The sequence below is a fragment of the Rattus norvegicus genome, chromosome 11 (assembly GCF_036323735.1).
Source record: "Rattus norvegicus strain BN/NHsdMcwi chromosome 11, GRCr8, whole genome shotgun sequence".
In the NCBI taxonomy this organism is placed as follows: Eukaryota; Metazoa; Chordata; class Mammalia; order Rodentia; family Muridae; genus Rattus; species Rattus norvegicus.
The window spans coordinates 43076098-43099792 of NC_086029.1; the positions used below are offsets into that span (position 1 = coordinate 43076098).

A 23695-nucleotide genomic window follows, 5' to 3' on the forward strand; every position below is an offset into this window, starting at 1 on the left:
AAGGAAGGAGACATATGTAGCAGCAAGGGATGCAGAAACAACAGATCCTTTCCCTGCAAAGTGTGGATTGCAGGCTGTCCTGGCTGATTTTGTGTGTCAACTTGACACAAGCTGGAGTTATCACAGAGAAAGGAGCCTCCCTTAAGGAAATTCCTCCATGAGACCCAGCTGTAAGGCATTTTCTCAATTAGTGATCAAGGCGGGAGGGACCCTTGTGGGTGGTGCCATCCCTGGGCTGGTAGTCTTGGGTTCTATAAGAGGGCAAACTGAGCAAGCCAGGGAAAGCAAGCCAGCAAGCAGCATCCCTCCATGGCCTTTGCATCAGCTCCTGCTTCCTGACCTGCTTGAGTTCCAGTCCTGACTTCCTTTGGTGATGAACAGCAATGTGGAAGTGTATGCTGAATAAACACTTTCCTCCCCAGCTTGCTTCTTGGTCATGATGTTTTGTGCAGGAATAGAAGCCTGACTAAGAAACAGGCTGTCCTACTTTCTTTGAGCAAATGAGTCTATCAGCAGGGTTATATGTGGATATCCCATCCTACTTTATGGAATCTATTCATAGCCATACACTTTGGCCAACCGTGGGCGTCACATCCTGTCTTTCCCTTGTTAATCATTATTTTAGAGAGCACTATTATTTGTTTTTTTGAAACGCTTCTGTAACACTGTGTCTTAGTTTGCTTCTCTGTGATTGTGATAAAATACCATGACTAAAGCAACTTGGGGAGGAATCTTACACTTTGTAGTTCATCACTGAGGGAAACTAGGAGTAGCTGGAACTGAAGCAGATGCTATTGAGAAAGGCTGCTTACTGGCTTTCTCTCCATGTCTTACTCAGCCTGCTTTCTTATACAGTCCATAGCCACTGGAGATAGCTTTGGGGATAGCGCTGCCCACAGTGGGCTAAGCCCTCCCACACTAATTATCAATCATGAAAACCTGCCCATAGACTTGCCTACAGGCCAATCTGATGGAGGTATTTTTTTTCTTTTTTCCCCCTGTTTAAAGATTTATTTATTTTATTTCACTTGAATACACATTAGTTGTCTTGAGACACACCAGAAGAGGGCATCAGACCCCATTACAGATGGTTGTGAGCCACCATGTGGTTGCTGGGAATTGAACTCAAGACCTCAGAAAGAGCAGTCAGTGCTCTTAACCCCTCTCGAGTCATCTCTCCAATCCTAGAGATGTTTTCTTAAGTGAGGTCTCTTACCAGACAACTCTAGCTTGTATCAAGTTGACAAAAATTAAGCAACAGAGATAGTGTGCCATGCTATGTCAGCAGCTTCATGCGTCTTGCATTTCCTACACCTCTTCATTGCATGGAGGGGCCATGTTGAAGAGTTGCCCCATCCTACCAAGGCCTGTGACATTCATTTCAATGTGTTCCCCTTGTTAATTTACACTTTAGAAAAATTGTGGCCATCTTAGTGCATGTGAAGTGACATTCCACTATGGTTTTAATATCTATTGCCTGAATAACAATAATATTGCCATCTTTTTGTGGGCTCTGTGGCTATTCATGTTGCTCCTTTGGACAGGTGTCTGTTCCGTGGTGCACTCATTTGAAAAAGACTGAGTTCTTTGTTGTTTGTTGTAGGGCATCCACCAGTGAAGGCTAAGTGGACATGAGCAGCAGAAAGTTTATATGAGCAGTGATTACACTGTGTGTTCAGGATCCCAGGGTAGTCCAGAGCCTTTCTCAGGGTAAGCTTTTAAGCACAGAACCATATTCTGGGTCAACACATTTCAGGTAACAGGAACAGTTAGTCAGAAGCAGAGGTACAGAAGCAAAAAAAGCAAGGTTAGTAATTCTTTTCCTGTGGAGTGATCTTGACACTCTTGGAAAACACCAGTTGGCCATATTGAAATAGATTATTTTTTGTAATTAAAATCATATCTCCCTGGCCTCGATGTTTAGTTTTATACCCATTGTCTTTATTTTGCTGTAAGCAGATGGGAAAGTATAAGCACCCGTTACTGTTGAAAAATACAACTTGGTTATCCAGAGTCTCTAATAATTCTGTATAACTGTGAGGGCTTGGATTTTTCCAGAAAAAATAAATTACTCTGAGCATCTCAATAGGGCTATGTGTCAACTGCTTCAGGTCCAACTCTTCTTCCTTCTTCGGACTACGCTACGGCACTCGGTAAGATTTCTCAGCTGATCTCACATACGCCAACCCAGGAATTCCTTCTGCAGGAGACTGAGCAACCTCTTAGCACCTTGTTGGTGTGGCGTTTGGAGCCATTAAGCCGTTCAGATGCTCAGGGTCTACCCTTCCTCCCAGAGCTGGCTGAGTAAATCATTAAAAGACAGCAGCATGTCTCTCGCTGCCTTGCATTTGTTCCAGCCCAGAGGCCACACTTCCGAGCATAATGTCTTAGTGGGCTGTGAGTCAATGCCCAACTGAGGAACTGAAATTAGACACTGGGTCTTTTGAGGCTCAGTTGAAAAGTAGGCCTGGAACTCAAGCTTAGCTTTCTAGCAACTTTCCCCTCTTTATGGGTGTGGGTGTATTTTTAGCACTTTTGTAGCTAAATATGTTTTGTAATTCACATATATATATATTCTTGGAATATTATATATAATATATATGCTAAGGATGTTTTATATATATATATATATATATATATATATATATATATATATATATATATATATATATGGAGATACATCCCAGGAATGGTTTCAGTTGCATGTAACAGATTTATTTTTCCTCACACAGTAAAAAAATGTCCAAAGGTAGGTGGCGTCTGGAATTAATTCAGTCACTCAAAGATTTAAGGACTGGCATCCTTGTAATTTTTTATTGTTCACTATCTCAAGATGGCTTCACTCAAAATATTATGTGTGCAATTATTTCTTTTAAAGATTTATGGGGTTGGGGATTTAGCTCAGTAGTAGAGCGCTTGCCTAGCAAGCGCGAGGCCCTGGGTTCAGTCCCCAGCTCCAGAAAAAAAGGAAAAAAAATTATTTATTATATATAAGTACACTGTAGCTGTCTTCAGACAGACCAGAAGAGGGCATCAGATCCCATAACAGAATATTGTGAGCCACCATGTGTTTGCTGGGAATTGAACTCAGGACCTCTGGAAGAGCAGTTGGTGCTCTTAACCTCTGAGCCATCTCTCCAGCCCTATGCATACATTTACAACAGAGAGAATGAAGGAGGCATCCCCAGCTCACACACAGAAGAATCTTTCCTGGAATTATGGGGCTGTCCCATTATGCTTAGTAGCTAGGGTAGCATTTCATGGCTACCTGTAATTGGAAAATATCTGAGACTCCAGGGAACCAGTTGACACGGTTGGATTCAATTGATATTGATCCTCTTGTGGATGGGTGCTGGGTGCATAATCTTCTATGATGATATTGGAGCCATGTTTGAATGAAGGGAAGCAGAATGTCAGATGCTGCCACTAGCACACACACTCCCACAATGCCATGTGTCTCCTAATGTGCCTGCCTTCTGCCTCCTGCCTCATCTCTGCTATTGTTAGAGTCTCAGAAGTGATCTTGTCTTCTGTATTCCTCTGTTGGGCCTGGATAGTGGTTTGGCACGTGGTTCTCAGTAAAAATGGAAGGATTTCACCAACAGACTAGCATATGCCAGGGAGTATGGCAAGGGAGGGCTAGGAAGTTGATTAAAGTCTAGTGGGGTTAGGATGGAAAAGTCAGGTTGAGGTGTTGCCGGCAGGATAATAGGCTCCATGTTTTCAGGGCCCTGAGTTTAAGCTTTCTGACGTGTTTCCTAATGACGTCCTTTGAATGTTGTAAGCAATTTCTTTTCTTGCCCTTTAGGGGTGGGGGAAACATTTAAAAAAAAAAAACCAAAACTCATCAATGATCCAATCAAAGAAATGTCATTCACAACAAAATAAACCGAAGAAGAAATCCCCCAATGTTGCAATTGGGCGGATTTCAACAGCTAATTTATATTTTAGTATGGGAATGTAAATTAAAAGGCTAAACACTTGAAAGCCCCAAATTATTCCTGGTCTGACATTAAAGTCAGGGAATTGATCACATTTGCAGAATATAGCTAGTAAAAAGTGCTAATTTATGGCTAAGTAATTAAACAGGCAGACAGATGGAGAATCAAATGAGTTTTCCTCACATCCCAATTTGCATACTGTTCCTGATGGTGCCTGTTCTCACTTTGGTGGACGGTACCCTCCAGCACTGAAGTACATGGGGAGATATGTAAGTCACTTTCGCTGCCACGTATTTGGAGATGCTAAGGGGGAGATCTGCAGATCATAGACGTGGCAAAACAAGTCCTCGGTCAGGGGTCTCTCTCCTGCTCTCAACATGCTGATTTCCCTTATAGGAGAGGCAGGCAATGGCAGATAACAAAATTCTCTCTTCTCCACTGAGTGATAGAAAGGGCAGTACACCACCTCACCCCAGCTTCTCAGTTGAATGGCAGCTGACAGCTCTCCCTTTCTCCGTCCTGGTTTCTCCTAAAACAGAGTTCATGTTGCTTAACTTGCTTCAGGGAAGCAGGGCAGAGCGATAAAAGCAAGAGTTCTCTTTTTAATAATGAATCAAACACCTATTGGCTGAGTAACCTTGGATACATTAGTTTAACTACCATGAGCTAAAGTTTCTTATCAGCAAAAGGGGCATGCTGGGTAATTACTCCATACGAAACCTGGTCTTTAATAACCACCACTCAAATGTTGGCACTTATTATCTCTAAGATTCTCCTCTGCAGTAAGAGCCTCCGAGTCTACAAGTTAAAGTACGAAGGAAAGTGACTTAATTACAGTGAATGCAGCCCGTTCCTACCTGCGCAAACTGGCAAGTTCTGGAAATTACTAGCAGAGCTTATTTAACTTTCCAGATAGTATCTGTGCTGGCCTTGACTCCACGGTACCACCAGAAGAAAGACCGTAGTCTCTTCTAGGCTGTGTGCCTAGGTGCTGGGGCAGCCGCTGGCTGTGGCCCCTGGACCAGTATTGTGCTTATATTATCCTGTAATATGGCTGAAAGGGGACTTGCACAGGAAATGGAGTCTTCTCTGTCTCCTATGACTTCAATCCCTTCAGCAGAGAGGATTGGAAGTGTGTGTCCTTGGGATTAGCAAGGTGCTTGAGCTCTCACCCATCCTCACTTACAAGGTGTCACCCTGGGGAGAGAAGCGATTGTCTTTTGCTGGATTTTGAACCCTCCTGGATAGACACTCCCCATGACCAAGTTCCAGTTGGTCGTACGTCTCATTTCATGTCCATCTGTGTGTGGAAGTCAATTATTTGGGGTCATAACAGATGAAAAATAAGACTAAAAGAGATCCCAGTGTCCATCACCCCTGGCAACCAGGTGCTGTTTCTTGTGCATTCTCTTGAATGTCTCAGTGACGCCGCTGTGCCCCTTCCTGGAGAGTGAGAACCAGTTCTGCACGAGGCGATGGGAGCTTTACTCTGACTTTCTTATGTTGAGATCCGCCCCCGCCTACAACATAGCTGTCGCCACTTGTTCCAGGCCTGCCAGCTATTTCATATTGTTGCTGTAATATGCCTGCCAGTCACTGACACAGGAAAAAACAAAACAAAACTTGATTCAGAGCAGGGTCATGCTGACCACACCCTGTTATGTTCTGAATGTTCTGAGGTTTGTTAATCTTTTTTTTTTTTTTTTTTTTGGTTCTATTTTTCAGAGCTGGGGACCGAACCCAGGGCCTTGTGCTTCCTAGGTAAGCACTCTACCACTGAGCTAAATCCCCAGCCCCGTTAATCTTTTCTTTTAAAGATTTATTTACTATATTTATATGAGTGCACTGTAGCTGTTTTCAGATGAGGGCATCAGATCTCATTACAGATGGTTGGGAGCCACCATGTGGTTGCTGGGAATTGAATCTCAGGACCTCTGGAAGAGCAGACAGTGCTTTTAACCGTTGAGCCCTCACCCCAGCCCCCAGGTTTGTTAGTCTTAAGAAATTCCACAAAGCTACACATAGGGCCCATCAAGTTAAAGTTCAATATGAACTGTTGTTATGTCTAAAATGGCTTGAGTTGGAGCTGACCTCTGGGCAACACTTCCTGCACTTGGGTATGGGTATGTGGTGTGTGTGTGTGTGTGTGTGTGTGTGTGTGTGTGTGTTTCCTTTATGAGCTGAAGAAAAGGTGTTCAGGGTCGTAGCCTCAGATAATTCTGAGTTATGGTCCTGATCAGTCTGTCTTAGGGTGTACATCCCATAAACCAAATCCCTGTCTGGCTGAGATGGTGTTAATGTGGTTTGTGGGTGACTCTTGGACCCCAATACTTACTTTATTTATTTAGTGACAGGGTTTCACTAGGTAGTGCAGTCTGGTCTCAAACTCACAAAAAGATCTGATACCTGCTCTGCCCTTCTGCCTCCAGAGTGCCAGTATTAAATAGGTGTGTGCACCACGCCTGCTCCCCTACTTAAATCTCAAGCAAAATAACATGAGAGGGAATACCAGTTCTCCTAGTCAATGTCCTATTTCTCTAAAGGGACACCACGACCACGGCAAGTCTCATAAAGGAAACATTTAGTGGGGGCTGGCTTACAGGGTTCAGAGATTTAGTGCATATCATCATGGTGGGAAGTGTGGGGATACAGGCAGACATGGTACGGAGAAGGAGCCAAGAGTTCTACCTCTGGATCAGCAGGCAGCAGGAAGAGAGTGGCACTGGGCCTGGCTTGAGCATTTGAAACCTCAAAGCCCACCTCCAATGACACACCTCCTCCAACAAGGCCACACCTCCTCCAACAAGGCCACACCTCCTCCAACAAGGCCACACCTCCTCCAACAAGGCCACACCTTCTCCAACAAGGCCACACCTCCTCCAACAAGGCCATACCTCCTCCCAGGCCACACCTCCTCAACAAGGCCACACCTCCTCCAACAAGGCCACACCTCCTCCAACAAGGCCACACCTACTCCAACAAGGTTACAGTTCCTATTCTAGTCCCTAAGCATTCAAAGACGAGTCTGTGGGGGCCATTCCTATTCAAGACGCCGCACTGGATTTTTTCCACTCGTGCCTCCGTCCATTCATCCTTGGTGCCCAGGAAGGTTATTGTTATGATCGAAGGGATGGACGCAACAGAGTCACGACAGATCTCACGTGGGAGTTTTATTGAGGAGAGGGGTATACAGGGACTGCCTCTGGGTGAGGGTGGAGGGGAAAGAGAGTGGGGAGAGGAGGGATTTGCCTTTTAAAAGGGCTGTAGCGCATGCGCAAGGAGAGGATACACGACTACCCCGGCAACAGCAGCAGTAATGTGTCACATCTTGGCAGCTACTGATGATGTCTGCTGTTGCTGGGTCCCTGGGCAGGCATGGAGATGCCTTATTGCAGAAGTAGATGGCCTTCATTGCTGTTTTGCCTTGGGTTTGGCCAGAGGAAGGCACTGGCAGTAGAACAGAGGGTAGAAGGTTGAACTTTGGGGATTTCTTGTGTTTCCTCTTTGTTACGTGGCTTGAGTTTTCTCTCTACCAATGCCTTGTTTCCATTGGGCTGTCAAAGGAATGAGTAAGCTCCTTTCCACTTAGTGCTACCACAGCATCACTGTTACCCTGTATCATTGCTATTTGAAAATAAAAACACCAGGGTTAATATGAACTGAAAATTCTCTGGAAGAAAAAAAAAAGAGCTTAAAAAAAAAAAAAACCACTTCGAAAGCAGCTGATTTAAAAATAATAAAATCAGGGCCTCAACATAGGACGTGCCTCAGAACCAAACCATCCAAACCAATCAAACCAAACGGAGTATGATCCTGGGAAGAGAGTGGTGGCGGGATGGAGTAGATACCCACAGGTTGCCCTTTGTCCTCTCCATGCACTCTATGGCATGTAGGTGCCCGTGCACATACACATGCATGTGCAAAAAACTAAAGATGTAATAAAAATTCATAAAAGTAAAATTAATTTATGGCCTTACCCTTTTATTGACATTTTTATATCTCTAAAAGTGTTTTCAAGTTTATTCCTTAATTTCTTTTTCTAATTATTTTTTTTAAAGAATACTTCATTTAATTTTGACAGTTTTGTGACTCTGTCACATTTTCTCCTCTAATAGACCCTAACACCATTGCGCTGTGCTCAGAAAGCAAACTTTTTTTTTTGGTTCTTTTTTTTCGGAGCTGGGGACCGAACCCAGGGCCTTGCGCTTCCTAGGCAAGCGCTCTACCACTGAGCTAAATCCCCAACCCCAGAAAGCAAACTTCTAAAGATGAGATTGATGGTCTGGTGCAACGCCCTTCCTGGAGAAGTTCCTCATGTGCTCCAGATGCCTGGGCATTTTTCTCCTGTGGTTGGAGAGCTCTGAGTGTGTTACCGTTATTATAGGCTTTTAAGGATTCCTTTTCACTTCCAATTGTTCAAACCTCCTGAAGATCTGATGGCTGTTTCACCTATTACTGAAAGTGGAATTTGAGCTCTTCAAAATTATTGATAATTAGTGTATTTTCCCTTTATACCTGTTCTCTTCCCCTCTTCATTCTTTGCTTCCTGTAGTTTAGGGCTCTGTAGTGGGATGTGCATGTGTTTATAACTTCGTTTTTGGATGAGTTGTTGTAAACCTTCTCCTGGCCTCTAGAGTTCTGAGGTAGTGGGTTCTGTTAAGTTGTGCTGATTTCTTGCTACTTTTATGGAGGGCTACCCTTCTGGAGGCCCTTACTCCCGCTGTCCTGCCCTGCTGGCCTCTTTCTAATGAGACCAAGGTCCTTGGAACTTTCAAAGAATGATATTGTACTCACTGTGCATTCTTAGAAACACCTCTTCCGGGCCTGGAGAGGGAGCCCAGTGGTTAAGGGCACTGGCTGCTTTTGCAGAGAGGATTGGTCCCCAGCACTGATGTTGGTGACTCCTAAACACTGGTAACTCTAGGTTCTCGGGATCCGACCTCCTCTTCTGAACTGTGGGCACCAGCATACACACGCTGGCAAACACTCAAACATGTACAATAAAATCTTAAAAAAATAAAAAAAATGGTTTCCCCTCGGACCATCGCTTTTATTTAAAGTCTGAAAACAATTAGAAAAGACTGGGCTGAACTAAACTTGACCCTATTAACAGCTACCAAACTGATCACATTCACAGGAACATAAGAGGCGAGGTACGGTCTAGAGAACGCATCTAATTTGCAGATTTTATTTTAGCGTTGCTGGAGAAGTTAATCCGGTGAATCTATGTTAAGTGTTCGCTCTCCTGACCGTCTTGATAGCTGGGGTGCTATTTCTTGATCTGCATCTCACAGTCATCAGCATTAAAAATAAGAGGCTACGCACAGGGCCGAAGAGAAGGCTCCACAGTTAAGAACATACACCACTCTGGCAGAGGACCCAAGTTCACTTCCCACAACTGCCATGTTAAGCATCTCACAACTGCCTGTAACTGCAGTTCCAGGGGACCTGGCACTTTTCTCTGGGCGTTTGCATAAGTGCACTCCTATAGGAACCACAGCCCACTCCTGGGCTCAAAATTTAAAATAATCCTATTCTATGAGCGGCTGCCTCTTCCTCAGAATGACTCTGATCATGTCCCTCTCAATAGAGAGACACTTGATGGGGATTTGCCCACTGTGTAAAGATTTCATCCAAGGAGAGGCTCACTTTGATTTTTGTCCAAGCCTGCTGACATCCTACAAAGGTTAGCAGCAAAACTGTGGAAAATAATTAATGATTAAAACAGTAAACAAGCAAAAGGGCATAAGAAAGGAAATCCCACGGAACCCAAGATGTGAAGGGTAAAGCAGAGTGCTGGAAACCAACGTGTGCTGAAATAGCAATGTTAACTCCTTCACGAACCACTAGTAGGAAAAGAGTAGCTAAGTTACTGTACTCGTTAGTTACACTTTCTTTTAATTATTGGCCAGCCATTCCAAATTTCATTTGTACTTTGCTCCGTCCCAGATACACCGTGCCACAGGTGCATCCTGGGCCTTTGGTCATATCATCACTTCTTGAGATGTCATTTACTTTCTTAGATTGTATGGGCTACATAGTGTAGCCTAAGACTGGAGTAGAGCTCAGTGGTGGGGCGCTTGCCCAGTGCACAAAGCCTGGAGTTCCATCCCCAGTTGTGTGTGTGTGTGTGTGTGTGTGTGTGTGTGTGTTCATATGTGTGCATCTCTCTCTCTCTCTCTCTGCGTGTGTGTGTGTGTGTGTGTGTGTGTATGTGTGTGTATGTCTTAGGGTTTCTATTGCTGTGATGAACCACCATGACCAAAAAGCATGCTGGGGAGAAAAGGGTTTATTTGGCTTACACTTCCACATCACTGCTCATCACTGAAGGAAGTTGGGGTGGGAACCTGGAGGCAGGAGCTGATGCAGAGGCCAGGGAGGGGTGTTACTGCCTTGCTTCCTATGCTGGTTCAGCCTGCTTTCTTATACAACCCAGAACCAGCAGTCCAGGGATGGTATCACCTACAAAGGGCTGGGCCATTCCAGACCAATCATCAATTAAGAAAATGCTCTACCATTTGCTTACAGCCTGGTCTTATGAGGACATTTTCTTAATTGAGATTTTCCTCTTCTCAGATGACTTCAGCTTTTGTGACATTAACACAAAACTATCCAGCATGGTGTATGTATGTGTGTATGTGTGTGTATATATGTATGTATGTATGTATGTGTGTACATGTATGTATGCATGTAACTGTGTTTACATATATGTAGGGATGTATGTGTGTGAACGTATGCTTGCATATGTGCTTATATGCATGTATATATGTAAGCACGTACACGGGTCTATGGTCTATGCCAGTTATTTCTTCTTCTCTAAGAACACCAAGCACAGCCTCTTGTCCTAAATAGTTATTTAAAAAAATTTTGTCTTACATTTGGGGATTTAAACATTAAGAACAAGAAAGAACAAAAAAGACTTATAGGCAAAATAGGGTCAGAAGCAATTTAAGTAGAACCTTATGGCTGTGTGTTAAAATGGTAGGACAGCAAACCTAAGAATAAAAGATAAAAACAAAACAAAAACAACTGAAGACATGCTTCAGGAGCCAAGGTTGTTTACTTCCGAAGGGTGTTCTTGTAAAGGGCTGGGGGAACAGCTCAGTGGGCCAAGTGCTTGTCTCTCAAGTACCTCAGTTTGACCGCCAGGACCCCGAGGATGACACTGGAGGTTGTCCTCTGGCCTCCATGTGTACCGCTCCACATGTATGCACACACTGGTACACATAAATAAAAGAGGGACACAGAAGCCTCCTCCTTAGCTCCTCGCTGTGTGGATGAGTGGACAGGTCTGCCAGTTAGACCGAAGGCTTTTGTTTCATCTTGAAAGACCCCAGCTTAGCAGCAGTAACGCCATTTTACAAGGCTGTACTTAAGATGACTGGTTCAGAGAAAGGTTAAAACACTGAGTACAAAACAGCTGCCAAGCAGGATGTGTTTGGTTGAAGGCCTGGCAACAGGACGACTGCGGTTGAGCACCTGACAATGAAAAAAGCCCCGGGAGAGGTCCCACACCCTGGTGGGGGGCCGAGTCAGTAGTTATGTTCCAAGAAGGTAGCTAGGAAACTTGCCCCCGGGCTGAACCCTTGGGGGGCCGAGTCAGCCGTTATGTTTCAGGAAGGTAGCTAGGAAACTTGCCCCCGGGCTAAACCCTTGCCATATTAGAATCCACCAATTATATCCCTGTAACCATGCATCTGCTTCTGTATGCTTGCTTCTGCTCCCCAAAATCCTATAAAAGCCCATCCTTGGTTCTGTGGGGCGCGCCAGTCCCCCGAGTGACTGAAGCGCCCGCAGGTGCCTGTGCCTGTGTATCCCAACAATAAACCAAATCCTCTTGCTGATTGCATCCTGTGGTGTCTCGGTCTGGTCTTTGGAGTTAGAGGGTCTCCATCCCGAGGGAAAGTTCTCCCTGAGAGCTTTTCATTTGGTGCGTTGGCCGGGAAAGGAGATCCTCCACCCAGGGACCACCGACCACCCACTGGGAGGTAAGCCGGCCGGCATCTGTCTGTCTGTCTGATTTTGTCTCGTTCTGTCTTATTCTGTCTGTTCTGTGAGCGCTCAGCCAGGTTCTGTGAGCGCTCAGCCAGGTCTGTTCTGTGAGCGCTCAGCCAGGTCTATTCTGTGAGTGCTCAGCCAGGTCTGTTCTGTGAGTGCTCAGCCAGGTTCTGTGAGCGCTCAGCCAGGTCTGTTCTGTGAGCGCTCAGCCAGGTTGTTTGGAATTTGGGCGGGACGAAGAAGGAGCTGACGAGCTCGGACTTCTCGCCCCGCAGCCCTGGAAGACGTTCCAAGGGTGTTAGGGGCCCGACTTTTCGGGGCCCAATCTGGGAGAGGAGAAAGATCCGGACTAACGGCACCTCTGTCTGTATTTTTGGCTTTCAGAGGGCCCCGGACCTTTGCCACCTCCATCTGACTTTTTGCTTTCAGTTTGGTACCAAAGCCGTGCAGCACGCCTGTCTGTTGTTTGTTTGACTGTTGGTGTTGTTTGTTTTCTCTGTGTTCTAATCTTCCTTAGAACTAACATGGGACAGTCCCTAACAACGCCCCTAAGTCTCACTCTTGATCATTAGAAAGACGTCCACGACCAGGCACACAACCAGTCCGTCGAGGTTAAAAAAAAAAAAGAGGAAAATGAGACTCTCTACACATCCGAGTGGCCCACTTTCAGAGCAGGATGGCCAGTGAATGACACATTTAATAAGATCATTATTTTACAGGTTAAAGATCGGGTCGTCCACGGACATCCTGACCAGGTTTCTTATATTATCACTTGAGAGAGTCTTGCCTTAACCCCCCCCCAGGCGGAACCCTTCATGGACCCGAATTGGCCTCCCCTCAACCCCCAGCCTGTCCCCTCGGCCCCGCCCGGTCCGCCGGCCATGTCTTTCTCTCTCTACCTTTGTGAACTAAGAAACCTGTCCTCCCGGCAGACCCAAACTCCCCTCTCATAGATCTTCTCTCTGACAGGCCCGGCTGAAACGGAGGAGGCAGAGCCGCCGGCCAGATCAGTTGCCGGGCCACAGTCTGATAAGGGTTTCTCCCCTGTCGCAGGGAGATTGCGCAATAAGCGCGAGGTGATGCCAGATTCAACCTCCCAGGTTTTCCCACTTAGACAGGGAACCGGTGGCCAGACCCAATACTGGCCGTTTTAAACAACACAACCCTTCTTTCTCCAAAGATCCGGTGACACTCACCGACCTAATAGAATCTGTTTTACTTACCCACCAGCCTACTTGGGATGACTGCTCCAAAGATCCGGTGGCACTCACCGACCTAATAGAATCTGTTTTACTTACTCACCAGCCTACTTGGGATGACTGCCAACAGCTCTTACAGGCCCTCTTAACCTCAGAAGAAAAACAAAGAGTGTTCCTAGAGGCCAGAAAGCATGTTCTGGGAGATGATGGGCGTCCCACCCAGCTGCCTGAGGAAATTGATGCTGCATTCCCACTTAAGAGACCAAACTGAGATTTTAATACAGCTGAAGGTAAGGGACACCTACGCCTTTATCGCCAGTTGCTTCTAGCGGGTCTCCGAGGGGCTATACGACGCCCTACTAATTTGGCTCAGGTAAAACAGGTATTACAGGAAGCAGGAGAAACTCCCTCCGCCTTTCTAGAGAGATTTAAGGAGGCCTACCGTATGTACACTCCCTATGACCCAGATGACCCAGGACAAATGACGAGTGTCTCTATGTCCTTCATCTGGCAGGCTGCTCCAGATATCAGGACTAAGTTACAGAGGTTAGAAAATTTGCAGGGCTATACATTACAGGATTTACTTAAAGAAGCTGAAAAGATTTTTAATAAGAGAGAGAATTGAGTCGAATCTTGGCCGCCGTAGTTCAGGGCCAAGAAAGGAAGGGAGATAGGGGGGAGCTCGAAAGGGGCTGAAGCTGGATAAAGATCAATGTGCCTATTACAAAGAGAAAGGGCACTGGGCTAGAGAGTGCCCCAAGAAGCCTGGCGGACCCCGAAAGCCTCGACCACGAACCTCCCTCTTGGCTCTAGATAAAGATTAGGGAGGTCAGGGCCAGGAGCCCCCCCCCCCCCTGAGCCCAGGGTAACGCTTAAAGTTGGGGGGCAGCCGGTTACTTTCCTGATAGACACAGGAGCCCAGCATTCAGTCCTCACTCAAGCTTCAGGACAACTCAGCGACCGGACGGCCTGGGTACAAAGAGCTACTGGTGAGAAACAATACCGATGGACTACGGACCGCCGGGTTCAGCTGGCTACTGGTAAGGTGACCCATTCCTTCTTACATGTTCCGGACTGCCCGTACCCCCTGCTGGGCCGTGACCTGCTCACCAAACTAAAAGCACAAATTCATTTTGAGGAAGGAGGGGCCCAAATAACTGGCCCCCACGGAACTCCCCTTCAAGTTCTAACCCTACAACTAGAGGATGAATATAGACTATATGAACCGGGACAGGACAAGCCACAATCCCTAGAAATAAACACTTGGGTCACGAATTTTCCACTGGCTTGGGCAGAGACTGGTGGGATGGGGTTGGCGCTCCAACAGCCCCCCTTAATTATACAGTTAAAGGCCACTACAACTCCAGTCTCCATAAAACAATACCCCCTGTCACATAAAGCTTATAAGGCCTCACATTACGAGGCTTCTAGATCAAGGCATCCTAGTCCCCTGCCGGTCGCCTTGGAATACGCCTCTTCTGCCTGTTAAGAAACCCGGCACTGGAGATTATAGGCCAATACAAGACTTGAGAAAGGTCAACAAGAGGATAAAAGATATTCATCCGACTGTTCCAAACCCTTACAATTTGCTCAGTAACTGTTCACTGGATGCAGAACAGGTTCAGTTTGGACCCGTAGTCGCCCTCAATCCTGCCACCTTGCTTCCTCTACCAGAGGAGACAAAACAGCATGACTGCCTACAAATCCTCGCAGAAGTACATGGAACCAGGCCGGACCTATCGGACCAGCCTCTTCAGAATGCTGACCACACATGGTACACGGATGACAACAGCTTCTTGGCAGAGGGAGAGCGAAAGGCTGGAGCTGCGGTCACTACGGAGGACAAAGTGATTTGGGCGAAAGCCCTGCCTGCTGGTACCTCCGCACAACGGGCTGAACTCATCGCCTTGACTCAGGCGCTCAAGATGGCAAAAGGTAAGAGGCTAAATGTATATACAGACAGCCGTTATGCCTTTGCCACGGCACACATCCACGGGGAGATCTACCGGAGGCGGGGGCTGCTCACATCTGAGGGTAAAGATATGGCTAAAATTCTGGCCCTCTTAGAAGCCCTATTCTTGCCCAAAAGACTGAGTACATTGTCCAGGACACCAGAAAGGGCACAACCCAGAGGCACGAAGAAACCGGCTGGCCGATGCCACGGCGCGAAAAGCGGCCATGAGCAAACAAATCTTGTCCTTAAATAGCCCAGACCAACCCACGCCCCCACCAGTGGGACAAACCAGTTGGGTTTACGCCCATGAGGACATAGAGCTCCTAAAAAAAAATGGGGGCCATCTACCACCCTCAACTAAAACAGTGGGTCTACAAAGGACTTTTGAATTGATCTCCTTTTTACATAAATTAACCCAATTGGGGTTTAAGAAGATGAAAACCTTACTAGATCGGGAAGAGATAAATCTGTGTTTTTTGAATCGGGACAAAGCGATACAAAAGGTGACTGAGAGTTGCAAAGTGTGCGCTCAGGTTAACCCGGGAAGGACCAGGATTGGACAAGGAGTTCGTCCTAGGGGACACCGTCCCGACATCCATTGGGAAATTGATTTTACTGAAATTAAACCAGGTATATATGGATACAAGTATCTCCTAGTGTTTGTAGACACCTTCTCAGGATGGGTCGAAGCCTTCCCCACAAAGCACGAGACTACAAAAATCCTCCAAGAAGCTCCTCGAGGAAATCTTTCCCAGGTATGACATGCCTCAAGCGTTGGGGTCAGACAACGGGCCCGCTTTCGTCTCCCAAGTAAGTCAGTTGGTGGCCAAATTGCTGGGGATTGATTGGAAATTACATTGTGCCTATAGACCCCAGAGTTCAGGTCAGGTAGAACGCATGAATAGAACAATTAAGGAGACTTTCTCCAAACTTATGCTTGCAACTGGCTCAAAGGATTGGGTGGCCCTCCTTCCCCTAGTTCTATATCGGGCCCGGAATACCCCGGGCCCCCATGGTCTAACTTCTTTTGAAATAATATATAGAGCACCACCCCCATTTGTCCATTTCTTTGATTCAAACATTGCTGATTTTGCTGACAGCCCTTCTCTGAGGGCCCATTTACAGGCCCTACAGATTGTACAGAGAGACGTCTGGAGACCTTTGGCCGCTGCTTACCAGGACAAGCTTGAACATCCGGTGGTGCCACACCCGTTCCAGATTAGAGACACCGTGTGGGTGCACAGACACCAGACCAAGAATCTCGAGCCACGGTGGAAAGGACCCTACACCGTCCTCCTGACTACCCCGACCGCCCTAAAGGTAGACGGAGTCTCGGCTTAGATCCACACACCACACGTCAAGGCAGTCCGGTCTGAGGAATTGACTAATCACAACACTACACCCCAGACATGGAGAGTTCAGCGCACTCCAAACCCCTTAAAGTTAAAACTCCTACGTGGCTCCTCCTAGTCCTTTTGTGGCCTAGAGTCAGTGGGGGAATAAGCCCCCACTAGACAGAAATTTCTTGACCAAGTCGAGTGAAAGATTTCACTCAAAGTTAGCAAAAAAAAAAAAAATGGGGGAATGAAAGACCCCAGCTTAGCAGCAGTAACGCCATTTTACAAGGCTGTACTTAAGATGACTGGTTCAGAGAAAGGTTAAAACACTGAGTACAAAACAGCTGCCAAGCAGGATGTGTTTGGTTGAAGGCCTGGCAACAGGACGACTGCGGTTGAGCACCTGACAATGAAAAAAGCCCCGGGAGAGGTCCCACACCCTGGTGGGGGGCCGAGTCAGTAGTTATGTTCCAAGAAGGTAGCTAGGAAACTTGCCCCCGGGCTGAACCCTTGGGGGGCCGAGTCAGCCGTTATGTTTCAGGAAGGTAGCTAGGAAACTTGCCCCCGGGCTAAACCCTTGCCATATTAGAATCCACCAATTATATCCCTGTAACCATGCATCTGCTTCTGTATGCTTGCTTCTGCTCCCCAAAATCCTATAAAAGCCCATCCTTGGTTCTGTGGGGCGCGCCAGTCCCCCGAGTGACTGAAGCGCCCGCAGGTGCCTGTGCCTGTGTATCCCAACAATAAACCAAATCCTCTTGCTGATTGCATCCTGTGGTGTCTCGGTCTGGTCTTTGGAGTTAGAGGGTCTCCATCCCGAGGGAAAGTTCTCCCTGAGAGCTTTTCATTTGGTGCGTTGGCCGGGAAAGGAGATCCTCCACCCAGGGACCACCGACCACCCACTGGGAGGTAAGCCGGCCGGCATCTGTCTGTCTGTCTGATTTTGTCTCGTTCTGTCTTATTCTGTCTGTTCTGTGAGCGCTCAGCCAGGTTCTGTGAGCGCTCAGCCAGGTCTGTTCTGTGAGCGCTCAGCCAGGTCTATTCTGTGAGTGCTCAGCCAGGTCTGTTCTGTGAGTGCTCAGCCAGGTTCTGTGAGCGCTCAGCCAGGTCTGTTCTGTGAGCGCTCAGCCAGGTTGTTTGGAATTTGGGCGGGACGAAGAAGGAGCTGACGAGCTCGGACTTCTCGCCCCGCAGCCCTGGAAGACGTTCCAAGGGTGTTAGGGGCCCGACTTTTCGGGGCCCAATCTGGGAGAGGAGAAAGATCCGGACTAACGGCACCTCTGTCTGTATTTTTGGCTTTCAGAGGGCCCCGGACCTTTGCCACCTCCATCTGACTTTTTGCTTTCAGTTTGGTACCAAAGCCGTGCAGCACGCCTGTCTGTTGTTTGTTTGACTGTTGGTGTTGTTTGTTTTCTCTGTGTTCTAATCTTCCTTAGAACTAACATGGGACAGTCCCTAACAACGCCCCTAAGTCTCACTCTTGATCATTAGAAAGACGTCCACGACCAGGCACACAACCAGTCCGTCGAGGTTAAAAAAAAAAAAGAGGAAAATGAGACTCTCTACACATCCGAGTGGCCCACTTTCAGAGCAGGATGGCCAGTGAATGACACATTTAATAAGATCATTATTTTACAGGTTAAAGATCGGGTCGTCCACGGACATCCTGACCAGGTTTCTTATATTATCACTTGAGAGAGTCTTGCCTTAACCCCCCCCCAGGCGGAACCCTTCATGGACCCGAATTGGCCTCCCCTCAACCCCCAGCCTGTCCCCTCGGCCCCGCCCGGTCCGCCGGCCATGTCTTTCTCTCTCTACCTTTGTGAACTAAGAAACCTGTCCTCCCGGCAGACCCAAACTCCCCTCTCATAGATCTTCTCTCTGACAGGCCCGGCTGAAACGGAGGAGGCAGAGCCGCCGGCCAGATCAGTTGCCGGGCCACAGTCTGATAAGGGTTTCTCCCCTGTCGCAGGGAGATTGCGCAATAAGCGCGAGGTGATGCCAGATTCAACCTCCCAGGTTTTCCCACTTAGACAGGGAACCGGTGGCCAGACCCAATACTGGCCGTTTTAAACAACACAACCCTTCTTTCTCCAAAGATCCGGTGACACTCACCGACCTAATAGAATCTGTTTTACTTACCCACCAGCCTACTTGGGATGACTGCTCCAAAGATCCGGTGGCACTCACCGACCTAATAGAATCTGTTTTACTTACTCACCAGCCTACTTGGGATGACTGCCAACAGCTCTTACAGGCCCTCTTAACCTCAGAAGAAAAACAAAGAGTGTTCCTAGAGGCCAGAAAGCATGTTCTGGGAGATGATGGGCGTCCCACCCAGCTGCCTGAGGAAATTGATGCTGCATTCCCACTTAAGAGACCAAACTGAGATTTTAATACAGCTGAAGGTAAGGGACACCTACGCCTTTATCGCCAGTTGCTTCTAGCGGGTCTCCGAGGGGCTATACGACGCCCTACTAATTTGGCTCAGGTAAAACAGGTATTACAGGAAGCAGGAGAAACTCCCTCCGCCTTTCTAGAGAGATTTAAGGAGGCCTACCGTATGTACACTCCCTATGACCCAGATGACCCAGGACAAATGACGAGTGTCTCTATGTCCTTCATCTGGCAGGCTGCTCCAGATATCAGGACTAAGTTACAGAGGTTAGAAAATTTGCAGGGCTATACATTACAGGATTTACTTAAAGAAGCTGAAAAGATTTTTAATAAGAGAGAGAATTGAGTCGAATCTTGGCCGCCGTAGTTCAGGGCCAAGAAAGGAAGGGAGATAGGGGGGAGCTCGAAAGGGGCTGAAGCTGGATAAAGATCAATGTGCCTATTACAAAGAGAAAGGGCACTGGGCTAGAGAGTGCCCCAAGAAGCCTGGCGGACCCCGAAAGCCTCGACCACGAACCTCCCTCTTGGCTCTAGATAAAGATTAGGGAGGTCAGGGCCAGGAGCCCCCCCCCCCCCTGAGCCCAGGGTAACGCTTAAAGTTGGGGGGCAGCCGGTTACTTTCCTGATAGACACAGGAGCCCAGCATTCAGTCCTCACTCAAGCTTCAGGACAACTCAGCGACCGGACGGCCTGGGTACAAAGAGCTACTGGTGAGAAACAATACCGATGGACTACGGACCGCCGGGTTCAGCTGGCTACTGGTAAGGTGACCCATTCCTTCTTACATGTTCCGGACTGCCCGTACCCCCTGCTGGGCCGTGACCTGCTCACCAAACTAAAAGCACAAATTCATTTTGAGGAAGGAGGGGCCCAAATAACTGGCCCCCACGGAACTCCCCTTCAAGTTCTAACCCTACAACTAGAGGATGAATATAGACTATATGAACCGGGACAGGACAAGCCACAATCCCTAGAAATAAACACTTGGGTCACGAATTTTCCACTGGCTTGGGCAGAGACTGGTGGGATGGGGTTGGCGCTCCAACAGCCCCCCTTAATTATACAGTTAAAGGCCACTACAACTCCAGTCTCCATAAAACAATACCCCCTGTCACATAAAGCTTATAAGGCCTCACATTACGAGGCTTCTAGATCAAGGCATCCTAGTCCCCTGCCGGTCGCCTTGGAATACGCCTCTTCTGCCTGTTAAGAAACCCGGCACTGGAGATTATAGGCCAATACAAGACTTGAGAAAGGTCAACAAGAGGATAAAAGATATTCATCCGACTGTTCCAAACCCTTACAATTTGCTCAGTAACTGTTCACTGGATGCAGAACAGGTTCAGTTTGGACCCGTAGTCGCCCTCAATCCTGCCACCTTGCTTCCTCTACCAGAGGAGACAAAACAGCATGACTGCCTACAAATCCTCGCAGAAGTACATGGAACCAGGCCGGACCTATCGGACCAGCCTCTTCAGAATGCTGACCACACATGGTACACGGATGACAACAGCTTCTTGGCAGAGGGAGAGCGAAAGGCTGGAGCTGCGGTCACTACGGAGGACAAAGTGATTTGGGCGAAAGCCCTGCCTGCTGGTACCTCCGCACAACGGGCTGAACTCATCGCCTTGACTCAGGCGCTCAAGATGGCAAAAGGTAAGAGGCTAAATGTATATACAGACAGCCGTTATGCCTTTGCCACGGCACACATCCACGGGGAGATCTACCGGAGGCGGGGGCTGCTCACATCTGAGGGTAAAGATATGGCTAAAATTCTGGCCCTCTTAGAAGCCCTATTCTTGCCCAAAAGACTGAGTACATTGTCCAGGACACCAGAAAGGGCACAACCCAGAGGCACGAAGAAACCGGCTGGCCGATGCCACGGCGCGAAAAGCGGCCATGAGCAAACAAATCTTGTCCTTAAATAGCCCAGACCAACCCACGCCCCCACCAGTGGGACAAACCAGTTGGGTTTACGCCCATGAGGACATAGAGCTCCTAAAAAAAAATGGGGGCCATCTACCACCCTCAACTAAAACAGTGGGTCTACAAAGGACTTTTGAATTGATCTCCTTTTTACATAAATTAACCCAATTGGGGTTTAAGAAGATGAAAACCTTACTAGATCGGGAAGAGATAAATCTGTGTTTTTTGAATCGGGACAAAGCGATACAAAAGGTGACTGAGAGTTGCAAAGTGTGCGCTCAGGTTAACCCGGGAAGGACCAGGATTGGACAAGGAGTTCGTCCTAGGGGACACCGTCCCGACATCCATTGGGAAATTGATTTTACTGAAATTAAACCAGGTATATATGGATACAAGTATCTCCTAGTGTTTGTAGACACCTTCTCAGGATGGGTCGAAGCCTTCCCCACAAAGCACGAGACTACAAAAATCCTCCAAGAAGCTCCTCGAGGAAATCTTTCCCAGGTATGACATGCCTCAAGCGTTGGGGTCAGACAACGGGCCCGCTTTCGTCTCCCAAGTAAGTCAGTTGGTGGCCAAATTGCTGGGGATTGATTGGAAATTACATTGTGCCTATAGACCCCAGAGTTCAGGTCAGGTAGAACGCATGAATAGAACAATTAAGGAGACTTTCTCCAAACTTATGCTTGCAACTGGCTCAAAGGATTGGGTGGCCCTCCTTCCCCTAGTTCTATATCGGGCCCGGAATACCCCGGGCCCCCATGGTCTAACTTCTTTTGAAATAATATATAGAGCACCACCCCCATTTGTCCATTTCTTTGATTCAAACATTGCTGATTTTGCTGACAGCCCTTCTCTGAGGGCCCATTTACAGGCCCTACAGATTGTACAGAGAGACGTCTGGAGACCTTTGGCCGCTGCTTACCAGGACAAGCTTGAACATCCGGTGGTGCCACACCCGTTCCAGATTAGAGACACCGTGTGGGTGCACAGACACCAGACCAAGAATCTCGAGCCACGGTGGAAAGGACCCTACACCGTCCTCCTGACTACCCCGACCGCCCTAAAGGTAGACGGAGTCTCGGCTTAGATCCACACACCACACGTCAAGGCAGTCCGGTCTGAGGAATTGACTAATCACAACACTACACCCCAGACATGGAGAGTTCAGCGCACTCCAAACCCCTTAAAGTTAAAACTCCTACGTGGCTCCTCCTAGTCCTTTTGTGGCCTAGAGTCAGTGGGGGAATAAGCCCCCACTAGACAGAAATTTCTTGACCAAGTCGAGTGAAAGATTTCACTCAAAGTTAGCAAAAAAAAAAAAATGGGGGAATGAAAGACCCCAGCTTAGCAGCAGTAACGCCATTTTACAAGGCTGTACTTAAGATGACTGGTTCAGAGAAAGGTTAAAACACTGAGTACAAAACAGCTGCCAAGCAGGATGTGTTTGGTTGAAGGCCTGGCAACAGGACGACTGCGGTTGAGCACCTGACAATGAAAAAAGCCCCGGGAGAGGTCCCACACCCTGGTGGGGGGCCGAGTCAGTAGTTATGTTCCAAGAAGGTAGCTAGGAAACTTGCCCCCGGGCTGAACCCTTGGGGGGCCGAGTCAGCCGTTATGTTTCAGGAAGGTAGCTAGGAAACTTGCCCCCGGGCTAAACCCTTGCCATATTAGAATCCACCAATTATATCCCTGTAACCATGCATCTGCTTCTGTATGCTTGCTTCTGCTCCCCAAAATCCTATAAAAGCCCATCCTTGGTTCTGTGGGGTGCGCCAGTCCCCCGAGTGACTGAAGCGCCCGCAGGTGCCTGTGCCTGTGTATCCCAACAATAAACCAAATCCTCTTGCTGATTGCATCCTGTGGTGTCTCGGTCTGGTCTTTGGAGTTAGAGGGTCTCCATCCCGAGGGAAAGTTCTCCCTGAGAGCTTTTCATTTGGTGCGTTGGCCGGGAAAGGAGATCCTCCACCCAGGGACCACCGACCACCCACTGGGAGGTAAGCCGGCCGGCATCTGTCTGTCTGTCTGATTTTGTCTCGTTCTGTCTTATTCTGTCTGTTCTGTGAGCGCTCAGCCAGGTTCTGTGAGCGCTCAGCCAGGTCTGTTCTGTGAGCGCTCAGCCAGGTCTATTCTGTGAGTGCTCAGCCAGGTCTGTTCTGTGAGTGCTCAGCCAGGTTCTGTGAGCGCTCAGCCAGGTCTGTTCTGTGAGCGCTCAGCCAGGTTGTTTGGAATTTGGGCGGGACGAAGAAGGAGCTGACGAGCTCGGACTTCTCGCCCCGCAGCCCTGGAAGACGTTCCAAGGGTGTTAGGGGCCCGACTTTTCGGGGCCCAATCTGGGAGAGGAGAAAGATCCGGACTAACGGCACCTCTGTCTGTATTTTTGGCTTTCAGAGGGCCCCGGACCTTTGCCACCTCCATCTGACTTTTTGCTTTCAGTTTGGTACCAAAGCCGTGCAGCACGCCTGTCTGTTGTTTGTTTGACTGTTGGTGTTGTTTGTTTTCTCTGTGTTCTAATCTTCCTTAGAACTAACATGGGACAGTCCCTAACAACGCCCCTAAGTCTCACTCTTGATCATTAGAAAGACGTCCACGACCAGGCACACAACCAGTCCGTCGAGGTTAAAAAAAAAAAAGAGGAAAATGAGACTCTCTACACATCCGAGTGGCCCACTTTCAGAGCAGGATGGCCAGTGAATGACACATTTAATAAGATCATTATTTTACAGGTTAAAGATCGGGTCGTCCACGGACATCCTGACCAGGTTTCTTATATTATCACTTGAGAGAGTCTTGCCTTAACCCCCCCCCAGGCGGAACCCTTCATGGACCCGAATTGGCCTCCCCTCAACCCCCAGCCTGTCCCCTCGGCCCCGCCCGGTCCGCCGGCCATGTCTTTCTCTCTCTACCTTTGTGAACTAAGAAACCTGTCCTCCCGGCAGA

At 47.8% G+C, this 23695-nt stretch overlaps 1 protein-coding gene across 17 annotated transcripts in view; it reads left to right on the forward strand.

Annotated features, from left to right (window-relative positions):
• LOC134480972 (uncharacterized) overlaps window positions 1-23695 on the forward strand; it is a 33877-nt gene that overhangs the window by 4503 nt on the left and 5679 nt on the right. The window contains exons 1-2 of one of the 17 annotated variants that reach the window (XR_010056058.1): window positions 2699-18840; window positions 21605-21824. The gene's annotated coding sequence lies outside the window, so the exon portion shown is untranslated. Of the gene's footprint in view, window positions 1-2692; window positions 21825-23695 lie in introns of those variants that run through there. The other 16 variants (XR_010056053.1, XR_010056061.1, XR_010056046.1 and 13 more) reach the window with 16 other exon arrangements.